Source organism: Pelodiscus sinensis, chromosome 6, assembly GCF_049634645.1.
Source record: "Pelodiscus sinensis isolate JC-2024 chromosome 6, ASM4963464v1, whole genome shotgun sequence".
NCBI lineage: Eukaryota > Metazoa > Chordata > Testudines > Trionychidae > Pelodiscus > Pelodiscus sinensis.
This window is the reverse complement of record NC_134716.1, coordinates 32,949,402-32,975,434: the sequence shown is the minus strand read 5'-3', so window position 1 is coordinate 32,975,434 and position 26,033 is coordinate 32,949,402. Positions and strand designations below refer to the sequence as shown.

The 26,033-nt window shown below is 43.8% G+C and overlaps 1 long non-coding RNA gene across 8 annotated transcripts in view; it reads right to left on the bottom strand.

Moving 5' to 3' along the window:
• LOC112543827 (uncharacterized) overlaps positions 1-23,280 on the bottom strand; it is a 153,045-nt gene extending 129,765 nt beyond the window's left edge. For 4 of the 8 annotated variants that reach the window (XR_012904669.1, XR_012904673.1, XR_012904675.1 and 1 more), the window contains exons 1-2: positions 21,664-21,790; positions 13,475-13,589 (exon numbers count right to left, since the gene is read on the bottom strand). This is a non-coding gene — a long non-coding RNA (uncharacterized LOC112543827). The other 4 variants (XR_012904672.1, XR_012904670.1, XR_012904671.1 and 1 more) reach the window with 4 other exon arrangements.
• Between the last annotated feature and the right edge of the window lie 2,753 nt (positions 23,281-26,033).

Below are 26,033 nucleotides of genomic sequence, written 5' to 3'. Positions count from 1 at the left end.
CAAGAAAATTCCTTAGCAATAGCCTGGCAAGGAAACACTCAAGGAAGAGATGCAGAGGCCTGCCATTGGAGACAGAGAAGGGAGCCTTCTGGGAAATAGTAAAAAGGACATTTCTTTCCCTCCTACCCTTTAAGGAAGGAAGGGAGAAGGCCAGACTTTTAGAGGCCCACATCATACCTTACAGAGGGCCACTATGTGTGGCACTTGAGACATTTTATTTACTATTACTTACACACAGGGTTGCCAGATTCCACTGTTTTCCATCCATGTTGGTTTTATCCTATGGACAATACTAAAGTGACACACATGTAAAATAAGGGCACATGAAGTGAGGTGTATGCTGGTTAGGGATATGGAAGGTTAACCTTGACAGGTGATGCTTACCAATTTCAGTTAACTGGTTGGGACTGGAGCAGTCCCTCACCTGCCAGTGAGACGCCTCTGTTCACAGCAGGCCAAGGTGCCCCGCAAGCAGGAGCTACCAACAGCAGGGGGACTGCTCCGGACCAGTGGCCCTACTCCAGCCCACTGATGGGCTGGAGGGCCCCTCCGCCTGCCCCCCGCTTTAATCAGTTAACTGGTGAAACAATACATTTAACTGGTTAACCAATTACACAGAATTTTACATCCCCAGTACTGATTGTACGCAACATTGACAGTGAGAGCTGTCTTCCCTCTTCATCCAATCTGAACTGTAACACCGCTTTACCAGCACACCCCACAAACTGAAGATACACAAAGCTGCAGCCCATTCATGCAGCACACTCATTAGCCTAAGTTACTATGTTTGCCAGATGGTTTCACAAAAAATGCCAACCGCCCGCCCCCTCCCCCCCCCCCCTCAAAAAAAGCCGGGAAAAAATTATGTTGAGCAGATACACACAAAGAAGGCCTGGGGCCAAAATGCAGTCATGGGTCGATCCCCCCTCCCTTCACCCCAGCATTTCCCAAGAGGCCTACTGACATTTTAGATGTCCGTTTTTTCTGAATTTTTTAACTGGATAGAAGACGCAAATACCAGGCTGTCCGGTTCAATGCCAGACACCTGGCAACCCTATTAAGGTTGTCCATTACTGTTACAGAGGGACAAGGAAGAAATTGGGATACTTGAGGTCACAGTCAGCCCCCAGAGCAATACAGAGCAAGTGAAGGACAAAGTATTAGAAGCAAGAAGAAAGTGGCAGATTGGAAATTTTCAGCACTTGTAAAAGATTTTGCCTCTCTAGTTTTTAAAATCAGCCTTTCAGAAATAGTCTGTGAACAGCAAGTATGCCACCTCCTCCTTTTCCTCATCACTGCTACTTTAGCTGCTATCCCAGGATTAAGAAAAAAAATGTATTAGTCTGTGTTACCAAATGATTACTCTGTGTTCGTCTCTTCCTCTGTCTCTGCTTTGATGGTATTTCCCCACCACCATGTACACAATACACTCTTCTCAGTTCCCTTTGTTACAAATATATAAACTTTATCCCCATTTCTAGATATGAAGTACCCATAATGAGGAAGTTCTCCGTATCCCCCCATTCTCCACTTACTGCCATAAAAAAGGAAAAGCCAAGAAGAAAAGCCAAGTAAATCCAAAGTAGAATTTTAAATAAGATTACAATTTCAATACTCATTCACAAAGTGGATAGTAAACAAATGTCACAGAGGGTTCCTAAAATACACTGTGATATCAAGTGATTTATACCCTCTTGTGCTATTGGCTCTGCTAATATCAAAAGTTTCAGAGCCAGAGCATGAATGTGGAGTCCTTACATCTTGGAGTGCCTATGACCCAGGATTGCACTAACCCTACCCCAAGACTCACAGCAACTCAAAGAGAAATTGGCATGATCTCCTAACTAAATGATTGATGATTAAAACAGTACAAAGTTATTAGGTCCCTTTTCATTAATAAGGAGAAGGTTTTGTTAAAAACAAAACAAAAACAATATAGCAGAAGGTATAAATACAAAAGAAAAATCAGGAAGTTTACATCTAATTCTCAAATAATAAAAAAACAACAAAAGAAAATTCTCCTCCCTGACTAGTTACCCACACAAATGTATACACACTACAATTTTCATTTCTTATGGCCCAGATATAGAAAGTTGAAATTACCTACTGTGCCAAATTAAAGCAGAGAGAGATTACATGTGAGACCCTGATGGGGAAGTGTATCTTCTTTTATATTGAGAGCATGGCAGGTATTAGAAACCATGTATTATCTTCTCTACATGTCTGCTTTTCTACTCCAAGGTCTTTGAGCAGATAATTTTGATCTGAGGATGAAAGAGAGAGTGGCCGTGTGGATACTAAAAATCACTGGAACTCATTCAGCCACACAGACTGAATCTCCATAAATACCAGCCGCCCCCTTCCCCCCCACCTCCTTAGTCCTGGGCCCTTCTCTTATCTCATTAGCCCTTTACTTGTACCAACAGAAGCAAAAGAATTATTGCAAGCTTAGCATTTTTATTGTAGTCTACTTATTAAGCAGTCACCTAGCCCTCAAAATCCTTTATGGTTGGATATTAGGGATGACAGAGAAGGGACCTGGGAACTATGGTACATAAGAGGGATTTTACTCTGCTGCAGTGGTGTCCTATTCATTCCAAGCTACTAAGCCTGTTTCTACCATTAAATTTTACCTAGAAACCTTTTGTCCTTATCTTATAAAGCAGCTTGTGTGTGTATTTTTAACACACTTTCCCATCATACTGTACCCTCTTCTTCTACACGTGTTTGCATATGGAGAAGGGAGATTTAGCAGACAATCCAATACTTGAAACCAATGAATAGCAAAGTGGAGAAGCACACACATGAATTTTCACACATCTTCAGTAGAGCTAAGCCAGTTGCTGTTACTTGTGACTTTCTCATTACGATCTCATCAGTTTGGGTTTTTTCACACCCATCGTGTAGAAAAGGCTCTCCTGAATGAGGTGGCTCAACTGCACTGTGACTGTGGTGTAATGGATGTAGTTCAGACACCCACTTAAATGAAGAATGATTGCCATCAGTCCTTTCATAAATTGTAACTAAGCCGAAAACTTTAACATGGGATAGAGCAGGATGGTCATAAGAGAAAGGATGTCATTTGGGTGCATAGTATCAAAATAAATTATATTGATTATGAGGAATGATGTAAGACTTTTGTTGACACATACTATACTTAGTTTAAACTTAAACAAATGGTCTGGTAGCACTTTACAGACTGACAAAACATGTAGATAGTATCATGAGCTTTCGTGGGCACTGCCCACTTCTTCAGATGACTGGACCATTTGTTGTTTTTTAAGTTTATCCTGTACAGACTAACTCGACTACCCCCTGAAGCTGCTATACTTAGCTGTGTCTAGACTGGCAAGTTTTTCCGCAAAAGCTGTTGCTTTTGTGGAAAAACTTACCAGGTGTCTACACTGGCCGCTTGAATTTCCGCAAGAACACTGACGATCTCATGTAAGAAATCAGTGCTTCTTGCGAAAATACTATGCTGCTCCCATTTGGGCAAAAGTCCTTTTGCGCAAAAGGGCCGGTGTAGACAGCTCAAATTTGTTTTGCGCAAAAAAGCCCCGATCGCAAAAATGACGATCGGGACTTTTTTGTGCAAAAGCGCGCCTAGATTGGCATGGACGCTTTTCCACAAAAGTGCTTTTGCGGAAAAGCGTCCGTGCCAATCTAGACACTCTTTTCCGCAAATGCTTTTAACGGAAAACTTTTTCGTTAAAAGCTTTTGCGGAAAATCATGCCAGTCTAGACATAGCCAGTTTGTTCAGGCAGGGGAGCTGGTAAGCTTTTTGCCTATCTGTAGATATATAGATCATTATCATCAAGAAGATGAGGTTAAAAGGAGGGAAGTTGTTTTCTCATCTCTTTATAATGTGCATGACAACCCTAGTGCCTGTAGTACACTACAAATCACTAGTAAGAACAGTTTCAATATATATCAAACCTGTGAAATGTTGCATACTGAAATTCATTCAGTTGTTATATATGTGTATGTCAGTGATCAGGCGCTTAGGTCAACAACAAAAACAAACACTCTACCCCTCTTCTCCCTTACATATACAAACCAGTTATAAACTGCTTTATAATGCAAAACTGTATGAGCAAACAGTAATACAGAATAGAGTCTGTGTTCATCAGGTAATGCCTGCACACTTTTAATGTGAGTAAAACAATCAAACTATTATTTTAATACAAATCATTTCACTAGAGAACAGCAGCACTGTTCTAAGCAGTTGGAACAAATAGCAATTTCTTTGTTGCTATCTCCACAAAGTCACATGACTATAAAAGACACCCGGCCTGGTCTGCTTCAGTAGTAATGAAGATTCATTGTTACTAATACTGGCTTTATAGTCTCATGAAGCCTTGATTATCAGGCTGCTAACTAAAAAAAAAAGTGTTAAGTGGAATGAACAGAGTAAATGCAGATGCTCCAAGAAGTAAGGGGGCAAGACTGGGAACAGGACAGCTACAGAAGAAAGTTTCTGGCTAGCAAGCGCTCAAATCTATAGAAAGATACCCCTGCAGCAGCTTGGACAAATAAGAAAAGGTATTTAACATTTTAAAATATTTCCATTATTTTAATTAAATAAAAGTCATGCAGCCAGATCACCTTCTGCTTTGGTCCAATCAAATCATAATGAGCGGAGTCAATATTCGGATGGGAGACTACCAGAACTACTTAACTGCTACATAAAGTTGAGCTGGTCATTCAAGTAACAATATTCCTTAGAATCAGAACTGAAAATGTGCAACCATAGGATCCAGGGTTGCCAGGAAGCTGGAGTTGTTATTTTTTGAATGAAATGACAAATTAAGGTCCTGTTCACATGCAGTAATGGAAGGTTACCACTGCATTCTTCACACAAGCAGGGCTACTAACTTTCATCTCTTGCCCAAATGCCACCTAAACTCTTACAGTGCTGTTTCAGAATTGCATGTTTCACTTTTGCAGAGAGCTGGCTGATTCTCATAAACAGTTTTGGGGGAAAAAACTGGAGTCTCTGTAAGACACCATATAAAACTAAAATTATCAGAATCCGTTGGTACTCAGAAAAATCAGTCATTACATCTTAAATGTTTACTTACATGATGCCTATTTCTTGGTGACCCAAAGGACACAGTGATTTCCTCCCCTGCAAGTTTTTATTTCCCAAGTGGGAAATACCATAAAATGCAAAGAGCCTTTTGGTCAAAGTTAGAGGACATGCTTCCATGCATCAGCTGTCATCATTACTAACATTTCTCCATGAGAAAAAATATATCCAAAAGGACTACTCAGGGTCCATAAGCCATAATGCAGATTGCTTGCTCTCTCCTTTTTTATTGCATTTCATTAAAAAAATAAAAATGTCTTAACTTCAAAAAACTACCTATGTCTTATTAATTTCAGAATTCCGCTTCATCTGCTACATGACATTGCGTCCCCCAGGTAACAAGCAAGCCTTCATGGAAACTATCATTTGCAATCAACGAGAAAACAAATATTACAAGTCTCTGTTTTCTGTAAAATTGTTTGTGTTGGCTCCATAGCCCAGACAGCATCAGTCACAACAGAACAAAGGTGTAACCACATATATTAGTTCATAGATGGGAAGTTCTGAATCCAACCAATCCCTCCTTCCAAAAGTTTATGGCCTTGATCATTCTCCCACTGACAATGAAGAATAGGCTTGGGATTTAACAGAGTATCCCCATGAGGAACAATCTTTGAAACTATACATTAATTTTTATTTTGCCTGAAGGGAATGTTGTCGATTTTTCCACTGGAAGCTGAATCTTAGGAAGCCAGGAGTATTTTTATTAGAGAATTTTATTGTTTGTATCACCTAAAAATAAACTGTACCGCATAACCACAGAGCAACATTGAAATAAGTGTTGATAACATCGAGATGCTTGGCATGTTAAACTATTCTTGTAAGCAGTACTGTTTTAAGAAGCTATAAATCTTCATACATAGCTTTGAAACTATCAACTGTACAAAATGAGAAGAACAGACAACCCAAACAGATGGAACATCAAGTGATCAGACTTCTGGCTGCAAAACAAATTGCTTGGGAATGTAAATGGCATGCTAACCTTTTAAGAGAACTCTAGACAGAGTTGTTCCTAACCTGAGGATACTAGATAAAGTCTGGATTTGCACATTCCAGTGTATTAAAAGGAGGCAAAAGGGCATGTTTCCAGTATCACCCATTTATGTTAAAACTGGTTCAATATAAGTAAACCAAGATATTTATTTTATATATATTTGAGATTATCTCTGTAATCACAGATCAGAGAGGAAAGTTTGACAAAACTAACATTTTTCATTGTTTATTATATAGTAGAACCTCAGATTAGAGAAACTTAAAAGGAGAGGGAATATTATGCATAAAGTAAAATAACAAAATTGGCTGATATTAAATCTTTCAGTAGTCCACAAGAACTGCAATAATTAATCAAATTATTTAAAAGTAAATCAGTGTTTCTGAACAGTGCTGGACTGGCATTCCTAAACCTGAAGTCTGTAGATCCACAACACAGGTAAAAAGCCATGGCAAATACTAGCTTCTTACTAACATGTTAGTGTGCTATCGACAGATCTAACAAGTTCACATTGTAAAAGCAAATGAGCACAACTGGAAGTGCCCCTGAGTGAGCCCTGGCTAACTCAGAGTATCTTTTTGAGCCCCTGTATAGGACAAGCCACAATTTAGTCCTATATGTTGAAAGACTACATTAATCAGCATTGTGAGTCCCCTTTCTGGGGATCGGGACACAGAGCGTAGAATGGAAAGGTTCAACAATTTAAAAGGCCCATTTATACAGTCAAGATGGGTATGTCTACAGGAAGTTGCTACTCATCTGAAGAAGTGGGTTGTGCCCACGAAAGCTCATGATATTGTATACATTTTTGTAAGTCTCTTAGGCAAGGGTCGCAAGCCATATATGTCTCACTTAGGAGCCAAATATGGCTCACATCTCGAGCTCAGCTCCCCTTCACTCTTCGGTCCTTCCCACAACAGGGAGCCCGTGTTGGCGCTGTAGCCTCGTGACCCTCACAAGACTGGAGCCAGCACCTGCTTCCTGCAGGCGCAAGGGAGTGGAGAAAGGCCTGAGCCTTGCTGCGCGATCAGGGAAAAAGCCGGTGCTACAAACGGCTCTGCGCACGCCTTTCCCCTCCCTGCTCCTGCACCCCCATTCCTACCCTACTCAATGGCCATTCTGTCCCACACACTGGACCCCTCATTTTTTGTTCCACCCCAGAGCTTTAGGAGGGCCCACAAAATCCACTAACCCTGGAACCCCAAAAGAGTTAATCTGGCCTGAGGCCTTGAACTTCAGTCCTCCCTGTCCCTCCCCCTCCGTGGGGCTGAAGCACCAAGGGAGTGAAGTATCTCAGTTGGGGGCCACATCAGTGAGGCTTTGGAGGGATTGGTTTTTTTTTTTTTTTTGCTTCTCACGTGTGGTCCCTGACTGATTTTTCTGTGGGTGAGTGACCCCTGACCCAAAAATGGTACCCCTGCCATAAATAAAGACAATGTTGAAACCTTTTGTGTTGGGCATAATATATTACTTTACTCAAAAATGAAGCCTTGCCAACAAGCCTCCAATTATGGCCCAGTCCCCGTCTGGCTTCAGCATCATAACACTCCTGCACCACCATAGCCCTGAGCCCATCATACACTTGAACCCCCTGTTCTGAGTCCCTCATACCCCCACATCCCCAAACTTATGCACCCCCGCATCCCCAGCCCTCTGCCATAAGATTGACCAAAGACAACCTGAAGCTGGTTTTGACTTCAAAGAAATGTGCAAAAAGATGCAGCAGCAGACGTCCCATTAAATAAAGTCTGTGAGTACTGTTTCATTTGTGCTATTATTAATCATTATTTCAATTTTCAATAGTATTAAGTTGTCATGCAACTGGACATTCTTATACGGCATTTTGTTGATCACTTGTTCTGAACTTTGATGTAATCTGGCTCTTTGGTTTGAAAAGGTTGCTGATCTCTGCTCTAAGGCCCACTCGTTTTTTAAGTTACAGACTAACAGGGCTACTTCACAGAGCATTTAGGACAGCTATCAAAAGTGTTTGACTCCATCTACATTACAAATTGCAATTGTATTATAATTAGTTTAGGAAACCACCATGTTCTGAGCCCCCTTACTCAAGTTGCATTTCTGGTATCATTGGTCTCCTGAAGTGATGCTCATCTAGCTTAGAATCTGATGAGATGTTTTTAGAGTCTAAATAACTGAAGGAGGGAAATTAATTCCTCAATTTTAGAACAAAAAAATAGCCATTATTTTGGCAAGTTACACACACAATGTATTATAAATTGACACTGCAGCAACAACAGTGTAACGTTGTCAGAGTTGTACTGAGATTAATAATTTCACGCACAAGAAGTTTTAGAATGACAAAATGCCACAGGGTCATGCTAAAAGTAGCGTACCCACAAGGCACCACAAAATTCCACAGCACCAGCTTGCAGCTGCCACGCTGAATTTGATTCACCTGAGAAACAAGCCTCCACAGCTGCCTATACAGCTTTTAAAAGTTGGGGTTGGTCTGATTTACGTTTATATTATATTAGACTTGAACAATGCAAAGCAATCCATACCTTGAGAACTAAATTTTCTGTCTTTGTCATCCTGTGTTTTGTTTTCTGAATAGTACACAGTGAACCTCTCTAAACCAGGACTCTGGTCTGGCAACATCCATGATCCAACAGGACCACGAATGTTCCTGGACCAGAGACCCAGCAGCGGGAAGTCCAGTGACAAGAGGGCAGGTAACTGGGAGCCCTGCCAGGCCAGCAGCAGCAGAGCCAGTGGCCCTCACGGGGGTGGGAGCCCAGCCAGGCCAGTGGCAGCAGGAATGGCAGCTGAGAGGAGATCTTTGGGAGCAGGGGCCGCCAACCAGCAAGGGAGCTCAGTGGCTGGGGAGAGACCAGGAGCCAGCAGCAAAGGGGCCAGGTGTTGACCTTCCCTGATGCAGCAAACGCCCTGGTTTGTTTTCTCCAGACTCTCTATGCAACTTTTTCCAGATATTGAATATGACAAATATAAGATTGGAAATTAAATAAAATCAGCCACACTATGGTCATATATAAACTATTTGGAAATTCACTTAGCAAACATTAATTGATAACCACTGCAAACAAAAACCTAACTAGCTATGCAACCACTTATTTCACTTTCTGTGTCCTGAACCTAAATTTCAAAGAATCTGCTATCTGTTGTAATTTTGTAAAGCAAAGTTGATGCAGTATGTTAATGCTTCCACCAACGTGCAGAAATGGTGGGAAAGCAGCATCGCTTGCCCCATAACATCAGCCGTGAAGAAAGCAATGCCATCCACAGCCTCAGAAACAACTCTGACATTATAATCAAAAAGGCTGATAAAGGAGGTGCTGTTTTCATCATGTATAGGTCAGTCTAACAAAAGGAGGCTGCCAGACAACTCTCCAACACCACATTCTATAGGCCACTATCCTCTGGTCCCACTGAGGAGTACACAAAGAAACTACACCATCTGCTCACGACACTCCTTACAAAAGCACAGGAACAAATCTACAGACACACACCCCTAGAGCCCCAACCAGAGTTATTCTATCTACTACCCAAGATCCATAAACCTGGAAATCCTGGACGCCCCCATCATCTCAGGCATTGGCACTCTCACTGCAGGACTGTCTGGATATGTAGACTCTCTATGCAAATCCTACGACACAAGCACTCCCAGCTATCTTCGAGACTCCACTGACTTCCTGAGAAAACTACAACGCATTGGTGATCTTCTAGAAAACACCTTCTTAGCCAATATGGATGTAGAGGCTCTCTACATCAACATCCCACATAAAGATGGAATACAAGCTGTGACGTAGTGGGGGTACCTGGCTGGTTTCTATGCTGCTGGCTCTGGGGTAACCCCCACTTGCTGCCGTGGGTACCACGACCCAGCAAAACAGGATGAGTCACTATGCAAACCAGTATGGCCAGACACCCCCCATGGAGAGGAACAAAGGAAGGTGGAATGCTGCCCTGGCTGGGGGGCAGGGCTGGAAGAGAGTTAGTTGGTTGCTGGCTGGGGGCATGGAGGAGACAGCCTAGGGAAAGGGGCTGGAGTTTAGGGGCCCAGTCTCCCCCATCTCAAGGGGGCCTGAGGCATCCTAGCCCAGCTCTGGGACCAGATTACATCTGTGCTGTGCTGTATCCTGGAGAGGCAATAAACTTCCTCTATTCCACCGGCTGGTGCAGTCTGTTTGTGCCATTTCGGGGTGCAGGAGACGGGGGACCCCCAACGCGCCGTCACACAAGCTTTCAGGAACAGTATCCCTGATGATGCCACGGCACAACTGGTGGCCGAGCTCTGTGACTTTATCCTCTAAGTTACAATCACATTTGCTCCAACCCCTCAGACAGAGACAAACACCTACAAGATCTTCTCCAAGCATTCTTAAAACTACAATACCCACCCCAGGAAGTGAGGAAATAGATTTACAGAGCCAGACATGTACCCAGTTGCCTCCTGCTACAAGACAGGCCCAATAAAGAAAATAACAAAACACCATTGGCCATCACCTAGAGTCTCCAGCTAAAACGTCTCCAAGGCATCATCAGTCATCTACAACCCATCCTGGACAATAATCCCTCACTCTCACAGACCTCTCTCAGACAGCCCACCAACCTGAAGCAAATTCTCACCAGCAACTATATACCACACCACAGTAACTCTCACTCAGGAACCAATCGCTGCAACAAACCTCGGTGCCAACTCTGCCCATATATCTACACCAATGACACCATCACAGGAGCTAACCACATTAACCACACCATCATGGGCTCATTCACCTGCACAGCTACCAAAGTAATATATGTCATCGTGTGCCAGTAATGCCTCTCTGCCATATACATTGGCCAAAGTAGATAGTCCTTACATTAAAGAATAAACGGACACAAATCAGATATCAGGAATGGTAACATACAAAAACCTGTAGGAGAACACTTCAATCTTCCTGGACACACAGTAGCAGATTTAAAAATAGCCATCCTGCAAAGAGACTTCAAAGAGAAACTGCACAGCTACAATTTATTTGCAAATTTGACACTATCAATTTAGGATTAAACAAAGACTGTGAATGGCTAGCCAATTACAAAAGCAGTTCTCCTCTCTTGGTGTTCACACCTCCACATCAGCTGCTGAAGCGGGCCACATCCCTGACTGAACTGACCTCATTATCTCTGGCCCTCCTCGATTGGTACTCTTTTCTTTTCATGTGTCTGTGTATATATATATATATACACACACACACACACACACACACACACACATCTACCTCTAGAATTTCCACTACATGCATCTGACAAAGTGGGTCTTTGCCCACGAAAGCTCATGCTTCAATAAATCTGTTAGTCTATAAGGTGCCACAGGACTTCTTGTTGTTTATGCAGATTCAGACTAACACAGCTACCCCTCTGTTATATGTTAGGCAAGTGATTCATCTTGTGCATTTTCATAAGCACTTTCCTTTTGCTCTTTAATATTTTCTGTCCTGTACACAAACTTGCACCAATGAATGAAACCACATTTTTTTGAAAGACTGTGTGAAAGACTGTGTTTACTCTATTTTGGAGTAAACTGATTTAACTGAAGTTAGTTTGCTACTGTCTTTAGCTTAAACAAAAAAAGGGCCTGGTCATCTATTTTGAAGCCAATTTAAGTGACTAAACTAAACTTGATATAAGCCTGTTGCAAACAGGTTTAAAGGGCCCATTTAAGTTGATTTAAAAGAGAGATTTTAGTTAAATGATACAATTTCAGTGTATGAAAGGCCACAGAATTAAAATGCATGGCTAATTCTCTGTATAAAGGAAAAAAACATATCAAATTTAAACATAGCTAACACTTCAGCATTTTGCCAAGATCCGAACTATCCAAAGGAATGCTTACTTTTTTTAAGCAAACGCAGCTATTAAAAAACTTAGGCTATGTCTGCACTGGCGCAATCTTGCACCAGAAGTATGCAAATGAGGCTAAGTGTGGAATATCGCCGAGCCTCATTTGCATATCTAATGAGCCGCCATTTTTGCAGAAGAGGCTCTTGCGCCAGAAGGAGCGTCTACACTGCCCCTTCTTGCTCAAGAAAACCCCTCTTGCACAATGCCGTTATTCCTGAAAATAATCAGTGTAACGGCATTGCGCAAGAGGGGTTTTCTTGCGCAAGAACGGGCAGTGTAGACAGCTCCTTCTGGTGCAAGAGCCTCTTCCACAAAAATGGCGGCTCATTAGATATGCAAATGAGGCTCGGCAATATTCCCCGCTTAGCCTCATTTGCATACTTCTGGTGCAAGATTGCGCCAGTGTAGACATAGCCTTATTGTGAACGTACAGCTGCACAAGCCACAGAATGATACAAATGTGATTATACTAAAAATAGGCTTAAGCAACTAATACTACAATTAAAGCATGAAGTAGGGTCTCAGCTATTTTTCAGGAAGATGAGTATTCTGAATCTACAGAAGATTCCTTGAAAAGGGACATCATTTTTTTTTAATGAAGTGGGAAGCAGAAAAAAGAAAAACTGGTTAATATGCGGCATAATTAACCCTTTGTTTGCTCTTATGCACAATCCAAATGTGTGTCTAAGAACCTACTCCCCCTAAAACCTGCTGACCCACTCAACTATCAGATCCCTCTTCCTTCAAAGAGAGTTGCCTCTCATGCACATTTTCCAGTGATCCCGTCTACAATAGTCTACGTGATGAATTTGAAACAAAATTACAAGATATTATTTCATTTTGTAAACTGTTTCCTGATCCTGTTTGCAGGCCTGAGGACTCTGTAAAATGCATTAATTCGGAGTCTGCAGAGTGACAGCCTATAGCAAGACAAGTACGATTGTGCCTGTTTTAGTTATTCCGAGTTCTAAGAAATAAAGTAGCATTGTGTTGCAGCATTTCATAAAGAGTTATGTTGTGATCTAATTTTTGTGTTTATGGCATGAACACAGGCCTTGGGGCTGGAGGGCCCCACCAGCTACTAATGTAGCTCCACCTCTGGTAGCAATGGCAGGAGCAGTTGTGCATGTTAGACAATGTCATGCCTACTACTGTAGCAGCTAGACCTGTTCTCAGCAGGTTTAGATGCCACAGTGGTAAAACATACCATAGGCCACCCTCCATTAGTATTCTAGCACGTCCCCTGGAGGAACTACACTGGGTGGTAATTCAATATTGATAGTTTTTGGTGGGAGCGGGGGGTAGAAGGAAGGAAGCTAGTGTAAACACAGTTAAGTAGAAGTGATTGCAAAATAGTTCTATAGAAAATTCTGATTTGTCATCAAAAACCGTTTTTTAAAGGAAGCAGATGCTATCCATGCGGTTTTGTATGACTAAAAAAAAGCCACAAAAAGACTCAGACAACATTTGACAAGTTATATGTTTAAGCCTCAATTTCCTGTTTATACCCAAGCCTTTTTGTTTTCCTTACCTCTTTGGTTGCAATGGTTCTGATACCATGCAAAAAGCTTTGGATGCTTCTTTTGATACAGCTTTAAGCAGCAAAGCCTTCAGGGATATATTAGAATTCCTTCAAATAAGTAGACCTATTGGATAGAAAATAAATGGATTCAGGGACTCTGAGTACTCTAATAGAGCTGCAGGCAAGGTTGTGATGAAGTGTTGTAGCAATATAGTACCACTACTGCCGTTTGCCATGGGAAACAGAAAGTAGGTTCTTATTTCATAACTTTCCTTTCAGTCTGTTCTGATGTGGGATTATGGTTAAATGTGACCTAGATCAATGAAAAATTCAGGACCACTGAACCATTAAGTCAAGAAGGGCCAGCTGCTACAAAAAATCTAGCATCCCTTTCTCCAATACATTGGAACAAGCTATGGGTGTCATAAGAGTACAGAGCCTAGATAGGCTGATCTACAGGATGGACCTTTTCAGCACCTATTCTGCTGACTTAGAGATAAAGTGTTCTCCCTGTCACTGACAAACAGATCTGAAAACAAGGGATCCTAATTCAAGGAGCATACTTGGAATAAGTAACTACAACAAAATAAAATTACTAACTCCAACAGCCAACAATACTCCTGGATACTTTTTCCACCTTGGCCCTAATACCATGCACACTACACTGACCATGATGCCCATCAGATCCTTCCTCTGCAAAACAATTAGATGCAACATAAGAATGGTCATACCAGGTGTGACAAGGTGGGGAATTTTTTTTAAATGATTTATATTAATACTGTGCATATTTAATCAGGTGCTGAGAGAGGTGTTTATTGTTGCAGAGGATCAGGCCCAGGTCCACGAACAACGGGGGGCAAAGGGGAAAATTGCCCCGTGGCCAGAAATGTAAAAGGACCCAGAGCTCATAGACAATGCCACTGCAGCAGTGACAGTGCCTAGATCCCCGGGTCCTTTAAATCACTAATGGTGTGTCACAGCAGCATGTTCTGAGTGACTCTGAGTGCTGGCTTGAGGGGCACATTGCAGTCTGGGCAGCGCTAAGAGCTGGCTGCCCCGATCCCACACCCTGCCCAGGGGCCCAGCAAGGCTAGCAGCTCCCCTTATCAGGTGTGACCTGGCCTAGCCAGGTGGACTACACACAATGCTCTGGACACAGTGGACCTTTAACAACTGATGACCAGGAGGCCTATCTTGGAAGCCAGCCAGTCTCATCCAGTGCGAGAATCACAGAAGTGAAAGAGACCTTGAGAGGTCATCAAGTCCAGTGCCCTGCCCCCACAGCAGGACCAAGCACTGTCTAGATCATCCCTGATAGGTATCTGTCTGACCTGCTCTTAAATATCTCCAGTGATGGAGATTCTACAACCTCCCTGGGCACTCTTGCTTCAGAACAAAGAGAGAGGGCCCAGGTGATATGAAAATCAGGTAGTTCTGTCAGTGGGAGAACAAAGGGATGACAAGAGAGGACCCAGGTGATCTGATTGTCTGGGACAGAAGATAAAGAACATAAGAACAAATATACTGCGTCAGACCAAAGGTCCATCTAGCCCAGTATCCTGTCTTCTGACAGTGGCCAGTACCAGGTGCCCCAGAGGGAATAAACAGAACAGGTAATCATCAAGCAGGCCTGCCAACTGGAGTGGAGGGGGGGGGGGGAGACAAAGGGGCAACTCTCCCAGGGCCCAGCAATTCAAAGAGTCCTTTTTTGAACCCTGTTTTAGTCATGGCCTTCAAAACACCCTGTGGCAAAGAGTTCCACAGGTTGACTGTGCATTGTATGAAGTAATACTTCATTTTGTATGTTTTAAATCTACTGCTTATTAATTTCAGAATGTGACTCCTGATTCATATTATGAGGAGTAAACAGCACATCCTCATCTCCTTTCTCTATATAAGACATGATTTTATAGGCCTCAGGCATGTCCCCGCATGACAATCTCTTTTCTTTTTCAAGCTATAAAGTCCCAGTCTTATTAATCTCTCCTCATACGGAAGCCACATGGGCGGGCAGGCAGGCAGTGCAGCTGGTCCTGGGGAAGGCAGGCCCCCAGGCCCATCTACAGCCCTTCCCCCTCCACTCAGGCCCTGCTCTCACCACAGAGAGGCAAGGAGGAGGAGCAGTGCACCAAGCATGCACATGTCCCACCACCACGACAGGGAAGGGAAGAGCATGTGTGTGCCCCAGCATCCCCAGAGAAGTAGGGAGGGAAGAGGCTGCACAGCCTGAGCCTCCCCAACTCCCAGAAGCAGTAGGGAGGGAGGTGGCCATGTGGCTCCAGCCTCCCTGGCTCTGGGAGAAGTGGGGAGACAGGCGGCCATGGCCTGAGTCAGCCCATACCTCCCCAGCCCCAGGAGCAGCAGGAAGGGAGGTGGCCACATGGTTCCAGCCTCCCCTGCCCCCAGAGCACCGGAGAGGGAAATGTCAGCATGGGCAAACCTGCCTCAGAGCACGGGGAGAGGGTGCTCTGGGGCAGCAACACTCCGCCCCCAATACACCTACAGCAGGCGTTCTGCAGGTGGGGCCAGGCTGGCAGTTTGGGAAGGCAGACCCTTCCCCCACCTAAGCCACACGACACCCATGAGAAGCTGTTCCATATGCCTTAATTATTTTTGTTGTCCTTTTCTGAACCTTTTCCAGTTCCAATATATCTTTCTTGGATGACCAAAACTGTATACAGTATTCAAGGGGGCATACCATGGATTTAAATGGTTACATTATGACATTTTGTCTCATTTTATATCCCAGTCCTAATGGTTCCTAAATGTTCTGTTAGCTTTCTGCCTGCTGCTGTAAACTGAGCAGGTGTTTTCAGAGAGTTAGTCATGATGACTCCAAGATTTCTTTTTTGAATGGTAATAGATGATTTAGACCTCATCATTTTGTAGTTACAGGTGGGAATATTTTTTCCAATGTGCATCACTTTGCATTTATAAATACTGAATTTCATCTGCCATTTTGTTGCCCAGTTACCCATTTTTGTGAAATCCCTATGTAACTCTTTACAGTTTGCTCCAGTGTAACAAGGTTCAGTAATTTTTGCATCATCTGCAAATTTTGATGTCTCACTATTTACCCCTCTCCACAGGCCCATCTTCAGGGAGGGATAAGAAAGGGTGTGAACACCTCCCATAGTCTCCCAAGTAAGCATGCTCTGGCCAGCCGGGGGAAGGCAGGAGTGGTGCATTGCCCGAGCCTCCCTCCTCCATACTCCCTCCTCCCTCCTCCGGCTGGGGGGAAGGCTGGGGCTGATTCCCTGTCCCCTCCTCACCCAGGAGCAAGGCACAGCCCTGCTCCTGGCCTCACTCCTGTCGGTGGGGGGTGGGAGGGAAATCAGCCCCCCAGCCATCCCATCACCGCTGGAGCATGGCGGAGGGAGGCTCAGCAATGCACCACTCCTGCCTTTCCCCAGCCGGTCAGAGCATACTTATTTGGGGGACCATAACGTGGTCCATTCGCACCCTTGCAGTCCACATTTACCACACGAAAAAAGCATCCCTCCCCACAGAAATTCCTGTGTACGGGCTGTTTCAGGTCATTCATTAATATGATGAACAGCACTGGTCCCTGTGCAGATCCTTGGGTGACCCCACTATTTACCATTCCATTGTGAAAACTGGAAACAAACGGTATGACTAAATGGGCAATCTTTTAACTATTTACTGATCCATGCCAGGACCTTCCCTCTTATTCCATGTCTGCTTACTTTGCTTAAAAGCTTTTGGTGACATGTCAAAGACTTTCTGGAAGTCAAAGTACACCGTATCTGTTGAATAACACTTGTCCACAACTTTGTTGACCCCCTCAAAGAATTCTAAGAGATTAGTGAGTCATAATTTCCCTTTACAACAGCTGTGTTGACTCTTTCCCAACCATATCATATTCATCTGTGTGGCTGATAAATCTGTTCTTTACTATGGTTTCAAATAATTTACCTGGAACTGAAGTCTTTCAGCACAAGATGATAGCAAATGCCCTGCCAGCTGTCCCATCTCTTTTAAAGTGAAGGGGTATCATTCCGATTACCTCTGGTGATCACGGCTATAACATGGACTCAGCCAAGATCACAGGACTTTATAATGTAATGCTGCTTGCTGGGGGTTGCTGGTGTAACAGCCTCCCTTTGCTAAGGACAAACATAAGAAGCTATTAGGCTCCATTTGGAATAAGATTGCTGAAACAATAAAAGCCATTGCCTCCTAAGACATAAGGCCACACACAAGGCTGGTCAGGCCCCACACTACAGAAGTTGTAAGGGGGAGGAGTGAAGGGGAGACTGAATGCTAATGCAGTCAGCTGGGTATTGTTTTTGATGGAAGTAAATGTTCTGCCAGCGGTCCTATATCGTTTTAAATGAACTGGTACCATTGTTTTTGAGTGAAAGTAAATGAAATCAGACACACCTCAGAAGTAGACAGAGAAGGAAGCAGAAACCCAAGGAGATCAGGAAAAAACTCTTGGTAGTGTAGTGTAACCCTTGAAAGCCAATAGCTTTTCGGGTAAAGTAGGGGTAGAAAAAAGAGGCTTGGACTATTAAGCAAGGAAACTGTCTCCAGTGTGATTCCTACCAGAGATTGTGTACACTCTCTGTGAAATACCTAGCTCCGCCACTCTTCTAACAACCACCCACAAGCCCCCAAATACTAGCAAACTACTCAGGTCAAAAGGGTTAATGATAGGTTTGAATGTAGGGATCATCTGCAGTTTGTGCACCTTGTAAGGACGGATTTGGTTAAATCGATGCAAACCCTTGTGAGGATGCAGCAGTTGTAGCAGCCACAAAGCATTGCAGAGCTATGCTAAGTATTGAAGCCAAGCTACCCAATAGCGAGCAACCCCTTCATGGTGAGAGAGCTGCACTCTGCCCCCGGCCCATATTGTGCCAATTTCATGAAATCGGTTTTTCTACGGGTTTACCTACAACGATCCACTCCTGCGTGGAGACAGGCTGCACAGGAAGCCACATGGCCTGGGGTTAACAATTAACAGGGCTCCCGGGAGTCTGCGTGCGCTCTAATGCCAGGATTCACACAGCTGCGCTTCGGAGCCGTGCACGTCACCGCCACCGCCCCTCCCGGGAGACGCAGTGTAAACACCCCCCCCCCCCCCCAGTCGGTCTCACGGCTGCACGGGTTGGGGGGGGGGGGGGAAGAGGGGACGGACACACCCACACCCCGCGGGCTGCCCTGCCCACTGCAAGCTGCAGCCGTAAACAGCCCCGGCTCGGCTCCCTCCCCCGCCCCTGTGTAGGAAGAGCAGGGGGGGGGGCAGCTCCGCAGCGACCCCCCCCTCCCCGGGGTGCGCCCAGGGCTGAGCCCTCCCCCACGCATGGGTGCGGGGCTCGCTAGGAGCCGCTGCTGCGGCGGGGGCTGAGCCGGAGGAGAGGCCGCGAGGGGGCGGGAGCTGAGCAGCGCGGGAGAGGGGAGGGGGGACGAGCAGCCGAGGGCATCTGAGGTGAAGCGGGGAGGAGCCCGGCCGCGGCAGGGTGGGCGGGAGCGGAGGCGGCGAGGCTGTGCCGCCGGGCGGGGGAAGGGGGCGGGGCGAACGAGGCTGTCGAGCGGGCGGGGGGCGCCCCCCAGGGGGGCGGGCGAGCGAGCCCCGGCTGTTTACCCAGGCGGGGGAGACTGGAGACGGGGGAGGCGAGGCAGGGAACACGCTGTGCAGCAAAACAGCCCCGGGAAGGGCTGCGGGACTGACTCATAGGGGTGGGGAGCTCCCCGGGGAGGGGGCCGCCTCCTCGCCCCCCCCCCCCCCATTGCCCCCAGCACGCATGGCAATGGCTGATCTGCAGGCATATGAGCCAGCCTGCCCCACGGCTTGAGCAGGTGCTTTTACAGCCACCAAAGGAGGGTGGCATGCCCCGACCCCCATAGTCCCTGCCAAGCACGAGCAGCCTCCCCCTTTGCCCTGTACCTCAGCATGCCCAGCCCTGTGCCCTCCCCCTTACCCGGCACAACACCAGGGCACTCCCCCCCCCCCCCCCAAGAGGGGGTTAAAGCGGATTCCGCTGGGGCTCTGCAAGGCGCGCCCCACAAGAAGCGCAGGGAACAAAGGGATACACTATTTGCATGGAATGACATTAACAGGGATGGTGGCCCGGGGCCAAAAGGCAGCCAGCAACCTTTGCTGTCAGAAACCCCAGCAATTGGTTCCCCTCCCCCGCCCTGCACTGTCTGTCTCTGAGGTGTAGGTGCTAATTTCAGTGCAGCTCACGTGGGCTTAGGCGCCCTGAGCTCCGTGCACGAGCTGGGGGCGGGCTCACCAGCCCCCAATCTAGGGCAGTTTGTTCAACTGCAGTAAAGGGAGCTCGATGTTCCAGCAGCGAAGGGATTTCTGAGAACTGGGACTGTGTCCTCAGATGAACTCCACTCCTCCATCTCCTCCTCCCTTCTGCTGCCTGCGGAACAGCGTTAAAAGGGCAATGCCTGAGCAGCCTGGCTGCGATACACGTACATCTGCAGCCTGCAGTGCAGTTTATTATTGCTCCCCCCACCAAGCGTCCCTCTGCAGTGAATGGGGCTGGTTTGAATTTATGCAAGGCGTGAGGGTGGGTGACGCTATAAACTTTGCAAAGACTGCATGTGTGGCCTTTTCTCTAGATAAGTTGAGCAGTCTGGGTACTGCCTGAACTGTGGTGCATTCAGGAGCCATGACCTTTCACCATACATTTACATTGTAATGTATAGGTTTTGCAGTTCTGTAGTATTTTTGTAACAGTAAGGAGCTTTAACAGTAGCCTCACTAGAACTTGAGCTAGTCAGCCTAGTCCAATCTGAATTATGATTTAGTCTACATATCAGACCTTTTGTCCATTGCAGTGACATCAGCCCCAATGCCCTCTTTATTTCTGTGTCCCTGCTTTCTTCCTTGCTGTCCCCTATGCTTAGAATATTCTCCCAATCTTTCCACAACAAACCTCACTCTCAGCTTATTCGTATCCCTCAAGGCATTTCTTTAACCCCTCAAAACCCAGTCAGAAAAAAAAAGAATAGAAAACCCTATACTAGCCTCTTCCCCTGATCACCAGTCCTAAGGTATGTCAAGCCAGTGTGTTAGAAAAATATATCAGCTGCCACAATAATCAATTAGCCAACTAGTGTAGACAAGAGAAAAAAGTCATGTGTAAAAGGTGAAAGGAAAATTAGCTTATCGTAGTTAACCCCAGAAATGGAAGGTCATCTAGGGTTTAAGACAAGGAACTTACAACTTTGTCTACATGAGAGTTTAAAGAAATGTTAGTTGTAACTGGGGGGGGGGGGGCGGCGCGCTGGACCAATCCCAGTGGCTGCATGGTACAATATCTGTTGTCATTTCTGATACAGGGAGCATGAAGTACAGGTCCATAGCCTTCTTGATGTCCATTGAACAGCCTAGTGAAACTGCTGTAATTTAGCAATGTAAAGCCACTTTGCCCTCCCTTCCTCAGATAGGTATTGCACAGAACCTCAGCTTTTGCTTAAGGATGTTCTATTTTCCTAGTTTAGGCATGACTGCAGCATAGATAAAACATTAAGACACTACTGTGGCTTATCTTATTTGCCTTTCAGGCTATACCTACTTTAGGGAATATTTTCCAGAAAAATCTCATCCATGGGAAACCTAGCATAGAAATACTTGAATGGCTTCTCATTTTTCCCCAATGGTCTCCAGTATTCTAACCATCATGTATGTTTAACTAACAGTGATAAAAACTAGTCTGTGGAGCTGTGTCCACAGTAAGATTCACACTAATATAGACAGAGCCTTTCATTGTAGGCTTCTCAAGTCAGGGAATATTTGTGTGTGTTATACAGTGCTAAACAGATTAGGACTTTAAAAAAAAAAATTCAGACTCAAATGTAGTAAGCCACTACATAGATACAAGTCATCTCCTTCAATGCACATGATTTGCTAACTTACACTAGCTTAATCCATTTCATGCCCATTCCTCTTCCATACTAGTTTGTAAAGTTTTGAAACATTCCAAAACCCTTGCATAGTTCCTGAATAGATAAACCTGTGAGGGTCAAAGGAGATAAATGTGCACATCACATGATCATTTCACTCACATACTCTGAAACCATGAAAGGAAAATTGTTAACTTTCCTACTTTACATTAGTCTGAATCCAGCTATGCAGTGTTTGCTACTTCCCTTTTGCCCCATCCCCACAATAGTCTCCCTAATAAAGCATTAGAGTATGGATCACTTGTCCTGACCTGAATCCTGATCCATTTCTTTATCCATTCTTCCAGGGGTCACCATTTTCATCTTATACACTCCCGCACAGCAGACAGCTACTATTACTGTGCACTTCCTCTTGGCCAGAAAGAGGAGGAACATCCCCAACACTGCACTACTAATGACCTCAACCCTAACATGAGTAGAGTTTGCTTCTCATGAAGAAAGAGTAATTTAGCACAGCTGGTGGCCTGTGTGTGGCTGGTTTACAATGAGAACACCTGTCCATTACACACTGATTCAAGGCCATAAACATCTATTTGGATTTGAACTTTGATCCTTAACAAGCAAATGCCATTTTCCCATTAAAGCACTCAAGTTTACAGAAGTTTTGTTAAATGGGATATTAAGTTGTATCCCTGCAAACTAAAATAGTCATTCATGGTCACTAAAATATTAATGCATTTTAAATATTGATTAAATATAATCAAATAGGTCAGATTGTGTGAAGGTTTTGTAAAACACATCTCAGATTTGTTTGTCTGGATGAAAACTGCTATATAGATACAAAATATTAATATACTTACATTGAAGTCATGGCCCATATCCTTGATTTCCTGGAAAGAACAAGTTACAGCAGTGCTAATATGCAATGTGCAAATTATACTACTTGGAAAGACATGGCAGTAATGATTACCCAGTTCCAGAAGTATCAATATGTTCTTCCAGGAATCAGTAAGCCTTTTTGAGTTTGAACTCATACTTTTGCCTTCATGATGAAGATGTGCAGTTTAGAGGCATATGGGGAGTTATTAGAAAGCTCTATGTACTCCACGGCCTCTAACTTTACCACAGAATCTTCCTTTGCCTTAGAACCAAGTGCCAATAGTTTAGCTTTAAAAATTATATTTGTAAGAAACATGAACTCACCAAGCAAGCTCCCCTCTTGAAGTTGGCTCTCCTCCACCCATGGCCCTAACAACAATCACTATATCCTTCAGCAGTCTGCTTCATCTTGTGACTCTGCCCTTCCTCCATTTTAGTTCTACTCCTTCCAGGTGAACAAGCATCCAAATGAATCATAGTTTCCATCCTTCCATTCAGTCTTTGAAGTCTTTTTCAGTACCTCAGTTTCCCATTGATAAAATGGGGATAAAAACTTCCCTGTCTCATATGGTTATGTCCACAAGTAAACATTTTGGAGACAAAACTCAGGTACTACACTGAAAGGATGTGTGAAAAAGCCTCTCCCCATAAGCACATGCCCTCATGGCTAGGCATGGTAGTAGTTTACCGCCTTTGGTGTCCTCCGAATTTGCAGTGATTTAGCCCTCTAGTTGGGTCACTTAGTCCTGCTCCTTTCAGGGAAACCAGAATCCAACATACCAATGGCCTGACATTATCACACCAGAGGTTCAATCCAACTTCAGGATTTTGGGCCTGCCAGCCCTTGGCACCAGGGTCTTCACATTCCCGCCCTAGATGGTCCAGGAGAGGAACCCAGAGCCATCCTTTTCTCCAGGTTCCAATCAAGAGACTCTACATGAAGCAAATGGGGTTTATATGTCCAGAACTTCTGCTGGATTCCCAAGCTGCTTCCTCTCATGGTTAGGAGCTAAGCATTTCTCACAGCCTCTTCTCCAGCTGGCTCATCTGCAAGTTCCTGCAGAGAGGGGGAGGTCCAAATTAATTTAGGAACAAAAGTAACATGCTATACTAGGTCTACTTGCCCCAAGGCAGCTCTGACATTTAGGTGTGTCTAATTAGATGCTAGCCTTCACTGGTCCTTCCTTCCATGAAGTCACTAGTTAGGCTCTAGCCCTAGCCAGGTTTTCCCTAATAGGGCTTCATTAAATTATATATTTCTTCCCACATTCAACCATCACTAAGTTAGGGTTTTCTTCTTTTATCTGCTCCTTCCATGTTTGACACCTTTCACAGGTTTAACAGCATGGGGGCGGATGGAGCTCGCGGACTCTCAACCCTTTTTTGGTCAGTGTGGTGGTCTTGGTAACATGGCAACATAAGTATTTTGGTAGATATTTCAAAGACTACTTCTTTGTACCCATATTTCCCTCTGATATTTACCACAAGATGGACTACAAAAGTTATCTAACTACAAATATAAATAAATTGTCCTTGTTCAGGAAATAATACTTTCTAGTCTGACAGCACAAGTTAGTTAGCCTTCAGGGTATGCTGAAAGGACTGTTTCCTCAGGGTTTTACTTGAAGTGATTTGGAGAAGGAGGATATGGTGCATTGTAAAGGAGCACACAGGATTTTCTATAATTTAAATTAGTTTTTGGGAGGAGTGAAAAATGGTTCTATTTGCTCACTGTGTTTTGTATTAACAACAAAGTCTATTTCACAGGTGCTTTCAAATGGTAAACACGTTTAATACATTAAAAGTAAACATTCTCAATAATAGTAGTAAAGCAGATGATATTTCAAACATTAACTATATGGCAATAAGTATGACAATAATATGGAGAAGACAAGCATTATCTCTACACTGTGTCCCATAATGTGCAGATGGCCCTGGTTTTGTTCAGTCACCAGCAGTTCATCAAGTTGTGTAGATACAAAAAAAAAAAAAGCAGTCAAACATTAAGGTGAGGTAAGTAGTGTAAAATCATAAGAGAGATGGATGGATAGTTAGAAACTAGACAAGGATTGGACAGGTTCTCAATGTCAACAAAAGGTTTATTCGTACCTGTGTATCAAATTGGCACCATCACCTCCATGAAGAGAATGCAGGACAATGTAGCACTTTAAAGACTAATAAGATGGTCAACCATCTTGTTAGTCTTTAAAGTGCTACATTGTCCTGCATTTTGCTTCAGCTACCCCAGACAAACACGGCTACATTTCTATCACTATTCTCCATGAAGAGGAAATTGTTAATAAATCCCACTCAAGGGAATATTAGCTCACCACTAATTTTCACAAACCCTACTGGGCGTTGATCTCTGCAACAAGTCGAACTTGCCACCACCTTGCTAAACCTTTACATCAAAAGGTCATATGTGGTTAAAAGTCAAATCCACCTATGGTAGCAAATTAATTCACAGATCTTGTTTAGATACTATCCGCCCAGGGTGAAACGACTGGCTCCAGCATGGCTGATTTTCTGTTCAAAGATGGAAAATTGCTCAGCGCACTCAGTTTAATGAGACTCCTCAGGCTACAATTTTGATGAACCAGTCTAAAAAATATGTGTATAAATATGTACAGTCGCTACTTGTCAAATAACTTTTCCCAGCAAAAGAAACAAGTTTCAAATAACAGAGATATGATCTATTTATTTGGTGAGGTTATATTCTACTTGTTTAATTAAAATACAAAAGTCTTTGAAGGGAATTACAAGATGTTGAAAAAAAGAAACAGCTGAAGTATGTAGCATTAATACTGAACTTTTATTAGGCTTGTCAGTGAAGGGAGACTATCTCTAATAGCAGCAAATAACCCACAAGCATTTTAAATGGATTAAAATTATTTTTTCACTATCCATAAGAGTTTTCCTCCCTGACAACATGTACCCATAAAAGCATTCCTTGGCTACAGTGGGCACCCTTAAGAAATTACCTTAAATCTTTATCTCTTTATTTGCTGTATTTTAGGTACCTAGAGTATGCATCGGGAAGTTTACACAATACAGTGCACATTGAAGTAACTTCACTTAAGACAAATTTAGCATATTTTGAAGTGTAACCCTTCTATTGATATTTTATAAAAGGAGGCCAAAGAACTATTTTTAAAGTTGCAATTCTTTCCCTAAATCCAGAAATTAGCCAAACTTTCAATTACTGGATCATGATGGGTTTCTCTTTCCATGAGTAATTGTGTACATTATGGACTTTTGCCCTGTCCTTCCTCTAACTCCCACTAACTTCAGGGGATAGACGAGTTAGTCTGTTACAGAAAAAAACAACAAATGGTCTGGTAGCACTTTTTGTTAGTCTATAAAGTGCTACCAGATCATTTGTTGTTTTTTTCCCATTAACTTGTCTCATTCTTTGTTTCCATCTGATACTAGTTTTTACATTAATCTGGGCAAGGATCGTGCCATTTCCTATATATGGCTATTGGATTCTTGGACTCTGTAAAATCAAACACTACTACTGTTTAAGGTTTGCAGCTCCTGGACGTTTTTAAGCATATCAGAAATCCAGTAGAGTCCTATCTCAGTTTAAAAAAACCTCCCTGGAATGGAATGTATAGGATTTTAACTGGGGCGGAGAGGTGGCTGCAGGTCAGTGACTTTACATTTATTTTCGCCCTATACGTCTGCAGTCTAAACTCCCACGACAAGCACACTCCCGATCGGGTCTCCCACTCCTGCTCTCTAGGTTTACAAGTATTGAGCCCTCTTTGGAATTTCTTTCTGATTGGCTAAACCAATGTTA